General features: G+C 45.6%; 1 long non-coding RNA gene across 1 annotated transcript; it reads right to left on the bottom strand.

The window, feature by feature from the left end:
- Positions 1-2519: 2519 nt before the first annotated feature.
- On the bottom strand, positions 2520-5793 carry LOC144179630 (uncharacterized). The gene is made up of 2 exons (XR_013324315.1): positions 5641-5793; positions 2520-2834 (listed from the first exon to the last, which is right to left on the bottom strand). It is a non-coding gene; the product is annotated as an uncharacterized LOC144179630 (long non-coding RNA).
- Between the last annotated feature and the right edge of the window lie 14068 nt (positions 5794-19861).

Here is a 19861-nt window from a genome sequence, read left to right on the forward strand (position 1 = left end):
AGTAGGAATTTGTAAACCTGGGCTAAGGCAGAGGCTGTGGAACAATGGCTCGCCTTAGTGCGCTAGTCTTTTTTTGGTTTATGATATGTATAAAACCTGACATTGTCGCGGAAGACACTATATAAGCAATTCTCATCAGTCAAAATCAATGTTTTGGTGAAAGAGGGACGTCGTCGTATGGTTGGTAAACCATAATGATCACAGCAAAAACTACGAACAACTGACCGCGAACGTTCGTAAAGAAACGCTTGTCTGTTGGCCGTTTACAGAAGAACTGTATAAGGTGTTTCTGCCGCCACCAAGCTTTTTGATGGAAAAACCAAGACAAACGACCGAGCGCGCGTGACCTAGGGGCTTATCAGGGGAGCCCGGTAATGGCCAAGCTTACACGTGGGCTTGACCCACGTGAGGAGATCGCAAAAACATCAAGAAAGAAAAGCGAGCGCGTGTTAGCGCGCGCCTCGTGAGGAGCGCACGGCGTCTGACAGCATTACCTTCGAAAACACAATATCCAGTGTTCGTTGCGGAATCTCTCGCGTGCTCTTATAGTCGCCCATCCACGAGCGTTCGCACCTGACGTGCGCTACAGACGCTGAGTTAGCGAAGCCGATCGCCACAGGACCTTGTGAGTGCTCACGGAGTTCTTTCGGAATAGGTGCGAAAGACTGCAGACAAAACTGTCCAGGCCTTCCAGTCATGGAGAACTTCAACCGGCAAGTTTGACCGAAATGTGATTTACAACAGCCGGCTCTCCGACAAAGGGAGAAGGGCCGCCAGCTCTGCAGCTTCTTCAGCCTTGCACCACTAGCGCAATCGTCGGCAATGTTTCATCTGTATATTGTCTGTGTATTTTGTCGTTGGGGGATAGTGTTTCGATCATCAATGGTGCATCATTCTTAGAGAAGAAATTTTTCCTCCCGTTCCTCATTGGCAAACACCTGAGCGTAGCTTCATCGGATTTTTTATTTTCATGGTGCCACAACGGCCTCTGAGCCATGAAGTGTTATGCAATAACCGGTGGCGCACGCAAGAAGATGGAAGCAATTTCCTTATCGCTGGACATCTTCCTGGATGCGGAAGGAGCTAGTGCGTTATAGGCTCTGATGAGGGGATTTAGAATCTAAGAAAATGGTGCTGTCCATGGGAGGCTGGCAGAGGACATATCGTAGGGCTTCTGTCATGCCGTGAAGCTTAGCTGCTACGGAAGAGGTCGCATGGAAAAGCTGGTAGAAAAAAATGCCGCCATCTCCAGGAAGTGAATGATGATGAGAGGGGCGAAGCTAAAATGCTTATCGGTGAAACCGTGAAACATTGTTGTAGGTCTTCTTGACGGCGCGCACCATCTGAATAAGTGAAGCGCATAAGACGCGTTCGTAGCCATGCTCGCGTCTCGGTTTGTAGCGCAGTCGGAATCGCGCCACGTTCCTCCCGTTGCGTTCCTCCCACCACAGAGTCGTGGGATCGAAACCGGGCGCCGCCGCGTCAAGACCATTACTCCTCGGTCGCGAAGCTTGAGACTTCCCACCGCTCCATTGACGAGCCCGTCGACGACGGCGATGTTTGAGGGGATTATGTAGGGCTTGTTTGGAACGATGAGAATCTCCATGTGTAAGTTGGCGAATTCGGTGTTTGACATTTTAGCCACCTTGGCCGTCGCCTTCGACAGAGCGTCTTGTGTCGCGCACCCCCCGGTACGTGTCTTGAGCTCGCAGGCAACGAACGACAACCTCTTCTTCTTCCTCTCCTCCTTGTTGGGTAGCAACGAACGCGTTGAATGTTTTCACCTCTTCGGCCAATCTTTCGTTGCCCAATCCCTAGAGGGATCCTGCGACAATAATCATCGTGGTGCCGTTTACAGCAGCAGCGAGGGACGAGGCACTGCCCGAGCAAGAGGAGCCTCGCCTCTAAAAAGCCTTATAAGCTGTGGCGGAATAGGCATTCATAAGGAACAGCATTTATATGCTGCCCATTATCTTTGGAAGTAAAATGGGCGATAAATCATTGGGAATATGCGTTGATTTGGGGTATTCTTCTGGAGACATATGTGTGAAATGAACACGTGTATGCAAAATACAAGATGTTAATAATGTTGAAAAGAAGGAATACTTTTGATACGCGGATATGTACATGCGAAAAAGCTGGTTGCGGAATTTTGGCTAGGCATTTTAAATAACTGTATAAAATTATTCAAAACCCTAAATTGGTGTTACAAATTACTTTTTTTGCGTTTGATGTGCAATATCTTAGTTGTTTTTTCATTTTTTTTGCTTTGCACGCAGCACTGCACGCGCTGCACGCAGGACTGCACGCGTGCAGCAGTGCACGCAGCACTTGGTTCAGAGCGCAGGACGAGTAGTTACTATTTTCCACGTCCAGTAACGCGGTACTTGCAATTTTCTTTCTATTCATGACATCCGTCTGGTTTTGGTTTTAGTAAATGCAGGGCTGTATGCGTTTCATTAAACAATGATAGCACAGAACTGTGCTTTTGTTTTAACAGTGAGACATATCACTTCTGCCACGTGTCCAAAACATTTATTGGAACATCGATTTCCTATCGTCAACACGGATATCTTCCCGTCTTTCGCTGGATTTCATCGCCATGGGTCACGTCAGCCGTAGTGCCTTCCACCCCTGTATCCATCGCCTTTGTAGTGGTGACCGCCTTTGTGACCTCCATGTCCGTAGCCCCCATTGTGGCCGCCGTAACCACCGTGCTTTCTCCCGTAGCCACCGTGATGTCCACCATGGCCCTTGCGGTGACCTCCGTAGCCTCCGTAGTGTCCGTCGGCAAGGGCGATGCCCACGAGCAAGGCGAAAACGAAGAGAAGCACCTGCGCACAGAAGTGACAAAAAATTGAGCATGGCTGATACTTGAGAAGGCAGGACAACAGGAATACTGGAAGGTTTCCCCGACAGGTTACCTCTTTAATGTTGGCGCAAAATCAAGAGCGGCTGAAGTATTCACACGAACGCTTTATCTTGACGCTGCTTACAATATCCATATCATTTATAAATGGACGCCGACATCAAGGATAGGAAGATCACCTTCAGTACAATCTGGGCGTCAAATGTGATTTTCGCCCCCTCATTTTGTCATGCGGAGCGTATACGTCACACCCTCTTTACCGTCTCGTAAATATCAGAGAAGATAGGCTGCGATTATCTCATTTCGGAGCTCGCTAGTTTTGCAATTAAGAGTGGTTTGGCACGCACTGTCCAGCAAGGCCACCCCCAGTCGGTCACAGGGGCCGCAAAACTGTAAAGTGCTGCTAAGAACGGAAACTGATCCTACCCTGTATCAGCGTTCCCTCAAAACCTTAGCCACCCCTCTCTTGGCTTCGGCCTTCCTGCCAAATAAAACCTGAATATAACTGGTCAATACTTTTTTTACTACTGTGGTGATATGCTTTGTTTTAACTTAGTTTTACAATAGCATTATTATAGTCGTAATATATATAGGTTTAACAATGGTAGAGTCAAACGATGTTGAACTAGCTGCCATTACCTATTTAGCACATGAGTGTATAGAGGACTGAAACACGGATAGAACGCTGGTTCGTAAGTTCTGGTCGTGAAATGGGCGATAAAACATACCATGCGTGAGTAAAGCAGGTGAACGTGTGTTGTCTTTTCTGTAAGAGTCACTCTTAACAAAAAAATCTAGTAAATTGGCAGTAACGGCTGTAGTTACGAACTCCTTACGAACTTTGCTACTCCGCAGAATGGTACGTACGTTCTCGCACTATGTATGCACCCGAAATTTTATGGTTACTAATTTAGGCCGCGTACATAGTAACTGTCGCTTGTTTTCTTTTTATTCATTGAAAGGAAAAAAATTCCATAACTTATTTAACATACACATACCGCTCTTTTCCAACTCCAAATCACGAATAAAAGTGGTGAATCCACATAATGACTTCCATGTCCTCTTAATAAAATGCATAATTGCGAAAACATCGCAAAAATATTCTTTTTTTGCGACAAGGCTACAGACTCCATTAGAAGACTTTCCGGTCTGTCCACAAAATCAATCAGAGCAAATGTATTCCTAAAGTAACAAAGTTCAAGTCGCTCTTTCCGTGCATCCCGCTGGTTTTCTTGCTTACTTTGTTTGGGGCACAAATATGATATGTGCGTATTCAATTACTGCGTCTTTTGTCGCACCGTGCGCTCAGCCAAATCACATTGTCACGCGCGGTTGTACGGCCCACAGGATTCCTTTAGGGCGTTTAGAAGCGCTCACACTGTTTTTTTTATCTTTGCACCCTTTTTAGTGTAAACACCTTTTAAAGGTGTGTGCCATGGTACAAGATTTTCACATGCTTCTCTACCAAAAAGTTTCTAAAAACGTTCAGTGTGGGCACACTCGATTAAAGATCGCGCTGTTTTTTAGGTTACGTAAGTCTAGTTAGTAAAAGCACATAGATAACGGATGGTTTATTCACTGGGACATTCCTGCTGAAGGTAGTGTTGCTTACAACCTGCTTCAGTTAGTAATCTTACTAGTGCTACGTTTGCTAGCTTTAGTTGCTAAGTACCTAGTGGGCGCTGTGACAAGTAACTGATTAGTGTTCTGTGAGTAAATGTTCCAGCCTTTTTTTGGAGCGTTTGAAGTCATTGCGAGTCATACGTCAACTAAATGGGTTCAGTACAATTGAAATCTGCCAAGAGTTATGAGAACAAAGCTAAGTGTTCGGACTTTTACAAGAAAAAAGGGCTCACAGAGTGGCTGAAAATAGTGCCTAATGATGTTAAAAAAACACTAAAATGAAATATCAACACGTAGTCACGAACTAAGACAAAAAGCTACTAATGTACGTTTGACAAAAACCCACGAAAATAACATACACATGACATAACACCCTGAAGCGAGCACAACCTGGAATGGCCACCGTTTTGTTGTCATCAATTTGCATTGTGACACATTTGAATAAATGAAACGCTTGTTGATTATTAGCCCCACCTTTTAAGAGCTACGCAAAGTATGGAAACCCACAAGCAAAGTGGCCCGAAAAGACTAAGCGACGTTCGAAGTAGGTGTTAAATTCATTTAGCTATACTCGTTAGGCGAAGTTATTTCAAATTTCTTGCTTTAATTTATCTTACTCCGTTAAAACAGAACCCCAGGTTCCAACAGTTAGAAATGTACATAGTTAAAGCTTAGGCGGCTTGCGGCATGGTCTCATGTAAGTCAGGTAGAATTAAGGTATAAGTACCTGGGCAGCTATATTTTTATACAAGTATGGGAACTCAGAATTACAACTGGTTTAACGTTTTTCACATTAAATAGTGCACTTTGAAATTCTAAAACTTGCGTGATTCCTGCCTGTTCACAATGCACATGATTCTAGGGGAGGTAAGCTGCAAGTTCATGTTTTTCTTAGGGTAAAGCTGTTGTCCTTTTAAATTTCGGAACACAATACCAAAGTCATAGTGGCTTTCATTACCAAATGCTTCGAAAACAGCATTAAACGTCGAACACTCTGCCCTGTAGATGTGGCGTACGATATTTACAGGCATTTCCATGCCGGATTGAAGGTATGTGCTCTTCCCTACAATATCCCAACAAATATTTTTAAAGCCAGGTTAACTCAATACAAAGTCCGTCAACAAAAAACAGGTAGGCAGCACACTCACTGCGGTCTTCATGGTTGCGAGGCTTTAATACTCGGCGGGCGTTATAGTGCAAGACTGTAGCCAGAGCTGTCTTATATACAGCCCAGTTGCAGTCAGCGAACACGTGTTGTACATAACACGCGTGGAGTTTCCCGAATTCCGCTGTTGTCCACACCTATACCTCTTACATCTCCTCTTGGTGATGTATGTGTAGTGTCTCGTTTGCTGGATATGCTATGTATGCATTCTGTGGTTTTTTAAACTCTGTGGCTGCCAGCTAGCACGAGCGGAATGCCTGCTCAGTCAGGATTCTACACCAATGACGTTTCTGCACGCGTTTTTTTTTTCTGCATATCTCACAGATAAAGAGGGGGAGTGGTCGTAAGCATGTTTGAGCCTTGAGCATCTTAATTTCAATTTCGTCTATCACACCAACCAGTTTTTCCCTGGAATAGTGGAATAAGATATTCCTCATCGCAAAACGTTTGTTCAAATAGTCAAACGCTTGATGTCCGGTGTAGTCCCCATGAAATGCTCATCCTATTTACAGCTCGTCCATAATTGTACAAGCATACGGTAATGATGCTTCAGAGGAATCGTGTTAGAACTGTGTCTGATCAGCAACGCAAAAAATTCGAACCACAAAAGAAAATACAAGCAACAAATTAAATCCGTCCTACTCATTGCGAAATCTGCAAACAGCGGATGTGTTGCTCTCTGACGTTGGCGCGATCGTCAGGCGGTGCTCGCCCGATAAAGGCAGCGTCGTCACCGCACAAACTATACGGTTTCCGCAAAGAATTCGTGGCTAAACGCCAGTGCCGAGAGCCTCCCTTCCTTATCAGAAGGGAGAATCAGCCGCCCCTGTGATACCACTTCGACCTCTATCCGTGAGTATGTGAACCTGCAGCAACACCTGCGGGACGCATGACCTGTATCAGACTCAAGACGTCTTTATCTACAACTTCTCCAGTATTAAAATATTTTTTTCGAGTGACAGTGTACAGATGATCAAATTACTGCAGTGGTGGAATACCGGGTGCCTATATACAATTCAGAGCGTTTACTTTCGGTGTAGCTTTGGCCCTGTAATTCACAGTCTTGCTACCATCGGCACCTGAGCTGTCGTTCGCTGCTAATTGAAGTGGATAAACAAACTGGAGCCAAAGTTGGCTGCGTCCACCATGAGACGCCGTGCAAATTGATCACTGGTTAAGGATTGTCCAGCATGTTCCTCATTGGTTATAAAGAATTGTATAATACCCTAAAGCCGGCACACTTAAAACACAACTACACTGGATGAAAATTTAATTATTCAATGAATGAATGCTTTCCAGAGGCTCCTCGCTCTGAGGTATTTTTGAAAACAAATTGTATTAGCGTATCAAAGACGTATATAATGTTCATGCGTGGCAAGGACTTCACGTTGAGTGGCCTTGGGTGGCCTGCATATTTTCTGGGAATTGCCATTTTTTAATTTGCTGTTTAAAAAAAACATTCTTCCCTATGTGAAGGAGAGCCAGAATTGCTGTGGTGTGTAAGTCGGAGTCAAATTAGCAGCTCCTTTCGACAAAAATTCTTTTCCACCCGTTCTGATGAATCAACAGTTTCTGCTGTTTTATCTAACCGTACGCTTTCATGTATTGACAGCATCCAGCAATTCTGCAATGTTTACACCTTCACTGTGGAGGATTTACGACAAGTAAATGAAACTCGGTAAAATAATAGGGTTCTCTTAGCGGTTATTTATGATATACCGTGTTTGTGGATAATTTCGATAACTCAAGAGTCGGTGCCGTTTTCTGCAATCACGCCTCCCGTAGATAGCCACGTTTCGCTGCGCAGCACACCATGTGTAAAAATCAGCTTACAAAGAGGCAGCTTACAACAATACCCTAGCAGACTGCTTCACCTGTAAACACAAACGTAATGCTTTCAATACACTTTACAGGGGCAACATCAGCCGTCTTATGTCAAAATATGAAGGCCCCGGGACGTTTGTTCTTTTTAATTATTTTTTTCGATACGCTGAAAGTGAGGCTCGCAGATTTGAAAACCCGGCTATTTCAGTAGGCTCCCCAAGCTACCATTGCCATTGGCCATTACCTTGAGTGGGCACAAGTCCAATTAGAAGACCGTTTGGAACTTTTCACTGAGGAGGTAATAATGAGTATACCGAAGCTTTATAAAACAAGCATGACACTTCCTCGTGTCGGCAGTGAAGAACCGGCCCTTCAATAGCGGAACAGCGAATGAATTCGATACGAAGATAGACCGGCGCTTCACCTAAATCAACCTAAATATACCGAACCTTTGTTATTTACAAAAAAACACAGGTTTTAAAGCAAAGCTTTTACCTCTACCAGCCACTGTTTTCGTCGTGGAGAGCGCCACAAGGAACACCCAACACGGCTGGGGAGCGCGACGGCGCTTATCCCTCACGGAGCGTAGTGCAGCAAGCGCGGCTAATGGGCGCTATTGCCTAGCGTTCCACGCGCGCCGGAGACTGCTCACCCCGACGGTCGCGTCGGCAGGACCCATTCCGACGGCTTTGTTGTCTACTTAGCGGCGGTTTCTTTGGGTCGGTTTTTGCGCAGCTTCACGTCCAATGCGCATCCTTCACACAGCTTGATTAACTTGTTTAGCAACACCTCCTGGGTAACACGGACTCGAGAGAATTTATTGGTCGTAAGGAAAATATGAGTTAAGGATTGCTTTGTAGAACGCGAAGACAAAAAGTAGAGACCACATACATACATTTGGCCGCTTGAGAAATGATACCTTTGTCACACTGCTTGGCACTCATGGGACTGCGTTTTCTAAATTGGTGGATACTAATTCGGTTATGTATAACAGGTATTATAAAAGGCGAAAGGAGAAACTGGTTCGGATAAATAAGCATAAATATTCTCTGAGATTTCTTCGCGCTGCTTAGAACGAGGTCACGGGTTTGATTCCCGCCCGCTGCGACCCCTTTTCTACTGGAGGCTAAAAGCAAAAACGCCCGTGTGTCCGAGATTTCGGCGCACGTTGAAGATCCCCGGGTGGTCAAAATTAATCCAGAGCCCTTAACTACGGCACACCTCGTCGCCTGCGTTGCATCGGCGCGTTAATCCCTAAAATCAATCAATTCTCTCAGCTTTCCCGCCATTGTCAAACGTACTAAACCGACTAGTTTAAATCGGTATAATCGGGATCAATAGGCTCACATGCTGAATTGTTTGGGCGTCTGCGCTGGTGTCGCATGGTGTTGTAGCCCTGAGTAAGCTTATCAGGGTGGCTACCCCCTTCGAAGGGCGCTCCTCTCTTCTTTTCTTTCTGTCGACGCACGTCCAAGCTACAGCAGCGGCGTCCGCCACTCTGGCCTGGTTGTGGGCGATGCTGCGGCGTTGGGAATGCCGCCCTCGTGGAATCCCAAGGAACGGCTGGCAGAATCTCATTTCCTTTCTTGTAGAGCCGCCGTGCCTCCGGAAAGTGGACTGGTCTTGGTTGTGAAAGCAGGGGGGAGCGATGTCCATTGCACGGCGGCCGTATTCAGCCGGAAAGAGCTTTAGCCATCCAGCACAATGACCCGTTTTGTCACTGAATTTTCGTAGGTCTCTGGGAGACAATTTTTTATTTTATTTTTTTACGCACCAAGACGCAGCTTGTACTGCTGCGTACGTGCGCCGATATGCATCTTGCTTGTGTTGTAGAAGGCGGGGGGGGAGAGAGGGGGGGCTGAAGTCCGCGTGTTTCGCCGACCCCCCGGGGGGCTCATTTCAGCCTTGTTGGTGCAGGACTTAGGCTGAATGACATAGCCGTCGATGATGAGGCTACAGGCATATTCAATGTGCTAGCCCACAAGTATGGGGTGCACACTGCTGCGGTTTACTCATGACGAACCATTGGCTGGTCATTTAAGCGGCTCCTAACTTTTTGCACACTGAGTCACTGTGTGACCTGGTCCGGCACGAAGCGAGTCTTTTTTCGCTATTGTCGATCGTGCCATGACTGTTAAACGGTGAAGGCGCGGTGCCGAAAACCATCTGGGATGATGAAACCAATTGGAACTGCGCGTCCTTGGATGCTAGCTGCTTGCGACTTTAAGAGACCTTTGACGAAGATCAAGCATGGATATAATTATTTGGCGTCTCGGGCTGACTGTTTGGCGAAGCAGCACACTGGTTCTGCACGGCGAAGAAAAGGCACCGACGCTGGTCCAGGCTGCTCTCAGCCGGCTCCGCAGTACAACCTCACGAAGAGATCAACTTAGTGATGAGCGCATTCTAAACAGCGTGCGTTAACGTGCCCTACAGCCGTCACTTCTGTCAGTCGCAGTTCGTGCAGCAGCCGCTCACCCAAGGCCTTCGTCGGGAGTCTAGTCCGTTGTGCACCGTCAGTTTCCGGTCTTTTCCAGCCCGCTGTAAGGACGTTTTTCATTATGTTCGGTGTTTAAGAGTGTGCATGTTACGTTGCGCTATTTGTATTATCGTGTTTGATTTTTTGCCTGTCGATTACCCATGATGTATTACGTGCGTATTTGGTCTGTGCGATTGTTTTTTGCGCTCGTTATAACGCACATGTCGAAGTAATGTTGACCGTGTTGGACCGTACGGTGTAGCGTGAACTTTTTTTTTGTTTCGATGCAGGGTTGTGTACGGTTCGAGCGATAACCTTGTTGAGGGCGTTAAATGTTGCTTTTTTGTGCACGATGTAAAACGGTGTTTCTTTCTCCTGCGTCTTGGGGTTATTTTTTTGCTACAGAAACCCTCTTTCCTCTATGCATGTAGGACGAGGTATGCTCTATGGTTCTTTTTATTTACTTCTAACCAGCGAGCACAGCTAGCTTTCTTTTGGGCGTGCGCCTCCGGGATTGTGAATTATGGGCTTGTTTTTGAAAGCGTCGGACTTCGGCCGTCCGCGGCGCCGGTGTTCATGCGAGCAGCGCGTATTTGAGGCGGTTGCGTGAGCTGTGCGAAGTTGGGAGAGTCGGACACACTTTGGGGGACCGTATATTCAATGTACAGCGATATACCGGTGGTGTAGAAGTGGAGTATCCGCCTCACGTGCCGATGGACTGTGGTTCGAGTACCGGTGCAGCAGAATTCCCCCCGTATAAAAAAATGATAATCCGCGCATTGATGGAATTCCAAAAGGAGGCTTGAAGTGAGGCCTCATCCCGGAGCTCATTGCCGGCAACACATTCTCTGACCAGAGCAGGATTGGCCACCCTGGTATAGTAACTTCTCAAACCTCCCGTTAATACGCCGATGAACCCACGGCCCTCAGTCTTCAGTGGCTGCGAAGAAAACGACCACGGCAGCGGTCAGACCTGTGACATAGCTGAGGGTGCTCATAATCCCTGGGTCCGGAGCGGCAGCCATTGGAATCTGAACTTCGCAATGCTTAGCATGAGAACTTTATATAGCCAGGCGAGTCGAGAGGTGTTGTTCGAAGAATTAGAGGGCATTCAATGGGATGTAATAGGGCTTAGCGAGGTTACGAGGATAGCGAAAGAAGCCTTTAAAGTGCCGAAAAAAGGACACGTGCTATGCTATCATGGCCTAGTGGACAAAAAAGAACTGGGAGTGGGATTTCTAGTCAAAAAATCATAGTTTTCAACATAGACGAATCCTATAGCACAAAGAAAAAGTTTGCCGGTCTTTTAGTTAGGCTAAATAAGAGGTACAAATACCAGGTGTGCAAGGCTACGGGCCCACATACATCCATGATGACCAGGTAGTTGATGACTACGGAGTTAAAAGGGGAAATCGGCGATTGTTAAAGTTAAAACACAGTACACTGTTGTTATGGGAGACTTTATTGCGAAAGTAGGCAAGAAGCTGGCCGGAGACAAGGCATTTGGGAACTAGTGTCTGAGCTGTAGAAATAACAGAGAGGATTTACTAGTAGTGTTCGCAGAACGGAATAATCTACGCATCATGAATACCGTCTTCTGGAAACGGGAGAGCCGGTAGTGGACGTGGATCCCGAATGGGCAGCATAAAAATAAAGTAGGCTTCCTACTATGCGATAGAGAACTCCACAGGCCTAACTGTAAGGCTCGGGATCTGCCCGAGCCCGCATTATGAAGCTATAGCCGATCCGTGCCCATAACTCGTAGTCCGAGTACGGTCCGAAACCGAGTGTTTATCAGTGAACTTGCCCGCGTGTGCGCTGGATAGGCCGCGTGTGCGGACCCAGGCCCGTGGTTATATACTAAAGAAAATTTATGTGGTTGAGTATGATTGGAGCGGGCAATCAGACAGAGCATCCAGAGTGTAGAAGCACGCCATGAAAGGAAATGAAAAAAATTTGGGTCAGAAAGTACACGTACTTTAGCTGATACCTGTGATACACGAGTGTTTCAAAGAACAGTTGAGTCAAATTGCCTTCCAAGTTTGAAAGGCCATTCAAACAGGAAAGAGTTCCCCCCAGCTACAATAAAAATTTTGAAGGCATTTGAAAGTTTCAGCGTTCACAGGCCATGTCTTGGTGTCGCCAGGGCTGCCCAGTATCACTAACGTAAAATAAAACAAAACCAATTTTGGAGTTAAAAAGGGCCGAAAAAACAGTTCTTGGGGATAAAATTGATTATATCATACATACACGAACAAAGCATGCACAACATTGGCCCTCTTTGTTTTTGCACCGCCGGTGGTTGGAGTTCGAAACTACTTTGTAATTACAAACTAAGTAAAGTAAGCAAAAACAAAAGAAAAGTGATTAAGAGCGAGCTATTTAATAACACAGGCGAGCTGTTTAATAATAACATAAAAATGTTATAATAGCTAACGAGTTTTAAATGCAGAGCATTTCAGTAACTCACGATGCCACCCGCGTTGACGTCCGTAGTCCGCACCGCACCCCTCCCTACTACATAAAAGAAAATACTATCCGGCGCCCGGTTTCGATCCCTCGACCCTGCAGGCGGAACGCAATGTACAAGGTGCTCTACCCACTGCGCCACAAAGCCGACACAGAATGGGACCCTACGAACGCGCCTTATATCGTTGACTCATTCGAATTACTGCTGACGAGCGCTCTCTCGTGAGCAGTTGCCACAAGTGCAACAACATTAACGTAACGCCAACTACTTAACGTCGTGCGCCCCCGGAAATGCTGTGCATTTGATCGTGCCCCTCGCGAGGGGGATGTTTCACTGCATCTTCTCTCGGTCGCGGGACCCGTGGCGCCATCTGGCGCAGGCGCGGCACAACTCGTAGCACTTTGAATTTCTGGAACACACTTCAGGTGAGTGTAGGCTTAAAAACTTTCCCTGCCAGACTACGAACGCTATGAACCTCCAGTGAGGTTTGTGTTATTCGAAAGATTTCATGTTTTTATGATATCTGCACACTAGCCCTGACATTCACGATAATCCCGGACAAGGAAGTAGTTCAGAGGAGATAGATATCCCACCAGTAGTGAAAGAATGGATTTAAAACAAATGCAAATGGCAAAGCACCTGGTGAGGATCAGATAACTACAGACCTCTTGTAGGACAGTGGGTAACTTGTACTAGTAAAACTGACAAACCTGTACACGCAATGCCTCGTGACCGCGAATGTATCGTAATCTTGGAAGAACGCGAACATCATCCTAATTCATAGGAAAGGTGACATGAAAGACTTCATTAATTACAGGACGATCAACTTAGTGTCAGTCACCTACAATGTACTTACCAAGCTAACCTTAAGATAATTTCTGCCTCCTTAGATTTCGGTTAACCTAATAAACAAGCAGGGATTCGTAAAGGGTATTCAATAATGGACCGTACCCACACCATCAATCAGGTGAAAGAGAAATGCTCGGAGTATACTGGGCCCCTATATATTTCCTTCATCGATTATGAGAAAGCATTTGTCTCTGTCGAAACCTCAGCGCACATTCAAGCGTTGTGAAATCGGGTGTAGACGACACTATGTGAGAAAACTACAGGATATCTACAATGAGTCCACACCTACCGTCGTCCTCCATAAGGGGAGCAGTAATGGACCTATAATGAAGGACGTCAGAGAAGGAGACACAATTTCTCCAATGTCATTCCTAGCATGTTCACAAGAGGTATGCAGTACATTGGATTGTGACCATGTGGGCGTTCGTGCTAATGGAGAATACCTCAGTAACCTCAGATGTGCTGATGGCGTTGCCTTGCTAAGAAATTCGGGGGACAAATTGGAAGATATGATACCGCACTGGACAAACGGAGCAGAATCGTGGGCCTGAATATTAACGTGCGTAAAACTAAAGTAATGCTCAATGACCTCGGGAGAGCACAGCGGTTTGATATGAGAGTGGTGACGAGGCAGTGGAAGTGGTAAGGGAATATACCTACTAAGGAGAAGTAGTGACCTCGGGTTTCACCCATGAGCTACAGATAATTAGAAGGGTAAGAATGGGGTGGAGTGCATACGGCAGGCATTTTCAAAGAATGAATTGCAGCCTATCATTGTCCCTGCAGGAGAAAGTGTATGAGAGCTGAATCTTACCGGTACTCACCTACGGGGCAGAAACTTTGAGGCTCACTAAAACGGATCATGTTAAATTAAGGAGGACTCACCGAGCAAATAAACGGAGATGATAGGTGTTGCTTTACAGGACAAGAAGAGTACGGAGTGGGTCAGGGAACAAATGTAAGTTAAGGACATACTAGTAGAAAGTAAGAAGTAATGGGTGTAGACAGTCATGTAAAGAGGAAGGCAAAATAACCATTGGAAATCAAGGGCAGCAGAGTGGATCCCTAGAGAAGGGAAGCGTGGCACGGGTGGAAGAAAGTTAGATGGGCAGATAAAATCAAGTTTGTGGGGATAAATTGGCCACTATTAGCACAGTACCGGGATAATTGGAGATCTATGGGAAAGGTCTTTACCCTGCATTGGGCTCGGATAGGCTGATTATTATTAATAATATTATATTATTATTATTAATTATTATCCTGCCCGACCCCCTTTGACAACAATTGCCACCAAGGGTAAAAAGAATACAAAGAAGGGAAACAGGCCTGCATTCCTTGGAGCCATGGAGTTGTGTGCATTGTCGGTGGTTGAGCGGCCGCAGCGTCAAAGGGCACTATTTGTTTCAAAGTTGAGCCCTGACACTGCCACTGCTGACCTCAAGAAGCACATCGAATCTCAAAATATTTGTCCCCATTCCTGCCAGCGGCTGAAAACAAAATATTTGCCGTACTCCTCATTCTACGTCATGGTTGACGAAGAAAACATGAAGCGTCTGAACGACCCTCAATGTGGCCGCGTGGCTGCATTCTCAAGCCATTCCGTGGGATTCTACATGATGATATGCTCCATCCTTCAGAGTCTGTAATTGACAGTGAAGGTGTGTAATTTGGACATCTTTTACCAAAACGCTCGTGGTCTACGAACTAAGCCAACTGAATTTTTCGCTAATGTTATTTCGTCTTCGTTTCCTGTCATTGTGATTACCGAAACTTGGCTGTGCAATGAGATTCCCTCATCAGACTATTTTCCACCAAGTTACAACACTTTCCGCAGTGATCGTGACTTCAATGCAACCAAACAAAAAGGTGGTGGCGTACTTATGGCTGTAGATAATTCTCTGAGATCTGTTCGCCGAAGTGACATAGAAACTGTTCCTGAATCAATATGGGTCGAAATTAGCCTTGATGGCGGCGAAAAATTGTTGATTGGGTCCTTATATGTGCCGCCTAGCATTACCCCAATCTCTTTTAATGGCATCATCTCTTCCATTGAAAGTGAAATATCTTCACATAGGAAGCACAAGATTGTTGTTATTGGTGATTTTAATACCCCTGGTATCGAGTGGAGAACACTTGAATATTCTCATTACCATCAATACATAGAGAATAAGTGCGGCCTGCTATTAGATTTTCTTGCTTTTAATTCCCTTCAACAACATAATTCTATTGCCAATCCTTGCGGTAACATATTAGATCTGTGTATTTCGAACAATCAGCCTATTGAAGTGTCACTCTCTGACGTTTTTCTTGTTCGTCCCAATAAATTTCACCCACCACTTAAACTAACACTCTCTCTGTCAGGGGAAAAACAGAGCTTTCAAAATAACATCAACAAATCGCCCAGATTTGCTTTCAAAAAAGGTGACTACGTTGGCTTACACCATGACTTATCCTCCATTGACTGGTCTATGGTAACTGAAAAAACCAATGTTGATGACCAAATAGATAAGCTTACGGAACTTATCTTAAGCAGTATGCGCACATATATTCCACAATAAACTCCTAAACTCCATAAATATCCCCCCTGGTTCTCGTCTGAACTAATAAGTGCTCTAAAGCATAAAGATCGCGCACACAGAAAGCTTAAAAGCACTCCATCTCTCGAGCGCAAGGAAGATTTCCGATGCTTTCGAACTCTTTGTAAACGCCTATATAAACGGGATCACAGTTCATATATTGCACACTTAGAAAAAAGCGCCTCTGACAGGCCGGCTGAGTTCTGGAAGTATGTACGCAAATGGAAGTATGTACGCAACAAAAGTGAAGAGCCTTTAATACTACTGGACTCCATTGGAACAGAACTACAAGACGTCGCTGACTGTTTTGCCACGCAGTTCTCTTCCGTTTATAAAGCCTCTGACTCTAGCAATACTATGGAACACCACTTGGAAATCAACACATCCAATCCTCTGTCGCTAGATGAAAATCTCATCAGCGAATGCATTAAGCGCTTGAAACCATCCTTATCATGTGGTCCAGATGGTATCCCCTCAGCTATACTAAAAGCTTATAGCAGTATATTGGTCCCAGTACTGACTAGCATATATAATAACTGTCTGATTACTTCCACATTTCCTAGCATGTGGAAAATTGCTCGTATTTTTCCAGTATTTAAGTCTGGCTCTAAAACTGATGTCTCGAATTATCGACCGCTTACTCTTCTGCGTGCCATGTCAAAGATTTTTGAGCTGGCCCTTCACCACATACTGTCTTTTAATGTGAAAACCTCATTGAATAATAATCAACATGGATTTGTCCCTGGCCGCTCAACCGTCACTAATCTTGCCAGTTTCATGACGCAAATATCTACACCTGTATTCCAGAGAGGACAGGTCGATACCATTTGCTGTGACCTCAGCAGAGCGTTCGATGTAGTCAGTCACTCAATGCTTATGGTTAAACTTGTTAATTTTGATGTTGACACCGCTGTTGTGAATCTATTGCATAGCTACCTTCGTGACAGATCATGTTATGTTGCCGTCAATGGCCAAACGTCCTCCTTTTCCAAAGTGACCAGTGGTGTACCTCATTAGGCCCACTCCTCTTTTTAATGTATATTAACGACGTTTCTTCTGCCATTCGCAATTCTTCTTTCCTTTTGTATGCAGATGATATAAAGATATTTAACGAAATTCATTCATTTAACGACTGTCGCTTGTTGCAGTCTGATTTGTGTTCTTTTTCAGAATGGTGTAAAAACAATAACCTTTCTCTCAATATTTCAAAGACAAAAGTCATGAGTTTCACTCGCAAATCATCTAGCGTATCTTTTTTGTACTCTGTCATTTCTGTGTCTTTATGTAGGGTTTGTGAGATCAATGATCTCGGCGTTCTCTTTGATACCACCTTGCATTTTTCAGCTCATACGAAGCGTGTTGCTATGCGGGGTCTTCGTTCTCTCGCCGGTGTTTGTAGAATATCGAGAGAATTCAATTCTCCTATGCCACTCCGCAAATTGTACACCGCAATACGTCTTCCTCAACTTGAATATGCATCTGTGATCTGGAATGACATATCTAATTCCTTAAGTAACGTAGTTGAGCTTGTCCAGAAAAAAGTTCTAAGCGTTTACAACCATCGCTTCGCTAAAAATGACTCTTGCTCGTGTTCTAACACCGTTCAACTATTGTCACTGCCTTCACTTCGCTGCCGGCGAAATCGCGCCGATCTCTTCTTTCTTTTCAAGCTCGTTGACGGTACTATATCCTGTCCTATACTTCTCAATAGTATTAATTTTCGGATTCCGCGGAAGCAAACAAGAGAGAGCAGGCCGTTTCTTGTAACTACCCGCCTCTCTCAGCACTCAACCCTCAACAGGATACAAAATGTTTATAATTTTTATTTTCTTGACCTTGATGTTTTTGATGGGTCACAGTCATCGTTTTCCTCCAAGGTTTCTACCGCTATAAGATAACAGCACATGTGCAATTTGCTCTATCCTTCTCTTTTAGTTTATCTGGCGCATTGTTGTATGTATCTATGTATGTATGTATGTATATTATCTGACTTTTCGTAATTATCATAAGCTATTTCTCATACTGTGTTAATCTACTTTTGTCCTGTCGTCCTACTATTTCTGTGCGCATTGTATCTTTGATAGTTTTCTTCCGAACAGTCATCTTGTTCTATTGTGTTATTCTTAGTTTTTTTGTTTCTTTTTTTGTGCGCCAGCATCAAGACCTCTCGGTTGTTTCTGGGCACGTTTAATAAATGATTGATTGATTGATTGATTGATTATTATTATTATTATTATGGCGCCCAGTAAGGACAAGTGCCTCCTCTGCTGCCTCGCTTTCTTCGGCAGGCAGGAGTTTTTTTGATGTTCTGCGTGTAAACGCCGTGCGCACGGAAAGTGCATTGTTCTTCCGGACGAGGAACTGCAGCGTTTGATCTCCGGTGAGCAGCCGTTCGTCTGCAATCTGTGTGTGGCTGCGGCTTCACCCGCTAGGCCTAGCGACCCCGGTGACCAGGCCAGTGAAGACGGTGAGCTAGCGAACATCCCGGCCAAACGAGTGGCGTCCCCTGTCGGAGCAAGCTTCAACCCTTCGGCGGACCTACGCGCAGAGGTAGCTGCGTTGAAGAATCTCCTGTCAGAAGCCTGCGCCAGCCTCTCTTTTCTCGGGGATGTTGTCACCGAGCTGCGCGAGGAGAACCGGCTTCTTCGACGGGACAACGTGGCTGGGCTTGCCCATCAGGCTGCAATCGTCGCTTCCCCGCGTGAGGAGGTTCGCTGCCTGCGAGGGGAGCTCGCGCATCCCCCGCCTTCTCCGCCTGCTTCCCCGAAGCCTGCTAATCCTTTCATGCCGCCGGTGACGTCACCGCAGTCTGGTATCCCTATGAGGTCGTCGTTCGCCGAAGCCGCCGCCGGTGCAGCTGGTGAAGGTGCCCCCTTCCTGTCCTCTAACACCGCTTCGCCGTTCGTTGACCGCCCCAGCAGTCAACCTGCTAACGCCTTGTGCACTTTGGTTTCCCCTTCGGTCCACCCTCTGCCCCCGCCTCCTAGGTCCGACACTGCGTTTAATGGCCCGCCGACGAACTTGCAGAAGAAAAGCAGCCCTCCCCGCGTGGGTGCGTCGGAAGCTTCTCAGTTGGTTGTGGTACACCGACCACCGAGCTCCAGAGTCATCTTGGTTTCAAAACTGTCCGCTAACACCACATCTGCTCAACTGTTGGCTCACTTGTCAACTGTGCAAGTTACTCCATTGTCGTGCAAACGCCTGAGGACCAAGTACGACTCCTATTCTTCTTTTTGCGTAACTGTTAACGAGGAGTGTTTTAGGCACCTGAGCGACCCGTCTATGTAGCCAAAAGGCTGCCTTTTCAAGCCGTTTCAAGGCAAGGCCCACCCTGGTATGCTGCACGGCTCTGAAATAACTGAAAATGATCAGTAAGTACGTGAGTTTCGACATATACTATCAAAACACAAGAGGTCTACGAACTAAGTCCTCTGAATTTAATAGAAATATTGTATGCTCTAAATTTCCTGCTGTTGTCATTACTGAAACCTGGCTTTCCGATGATATCTCGTCTTCCGACTATTTCCCTTCTAACTATCAAATCTTTAGAAGCGACAGAAAATTAACTGGACCTAAACAAAAAGGTGGCGAGGGTTCTCGTTGCCGTTGATCATTCAGTGCATTGCATGCGGCGTGCTGACCTCGAGACCCTAGACGAATCAGTCTGTCTTGAGGTAGGCCTCACGAAGGGCGAGAAGCTACTCATCGGTGCATTCTATATATCCCCGGATGTATTACCTTCTGTATTTAATCGAACACTCACATCCATAGAAAATGTCTCAAATGCACACTACAACCATAAGCTCATTATACTTGGAGACTTCAACACCCCAGGTATTCGCTGGAACAGTCTTTCCTTTGAGCACAAAAACCATTATGCAGCGCAGAAATGCAGCATGCTATTAGATTTTCAATCGTTCACCTCCATGCAGCATTTCTGCCGCATAGAAAACTCTTGTGGTAATGTTCTAGATGTGTGCTTCTCAAACTTAAAAAACGTACAAGT

Source organism: Haemaphysalis longicornis, unplaced genomic scaffold (genome assembly GCF_048455015.1).
Source record: "Haemaphysalis longicornis isolate Haplotype H1 unplaced genomic scaffold, Haemaphysalis longicornis Haplotype H1 scaffold_4, whole genome shotgun sequence".
Classification (NCBI taxonomy): Eukaryota; Metazoa; Arthropoda; class Arachnida; order Ixodida; family Ixodidae; genus Haemaphysalis; species Haemaphysalis longicornis.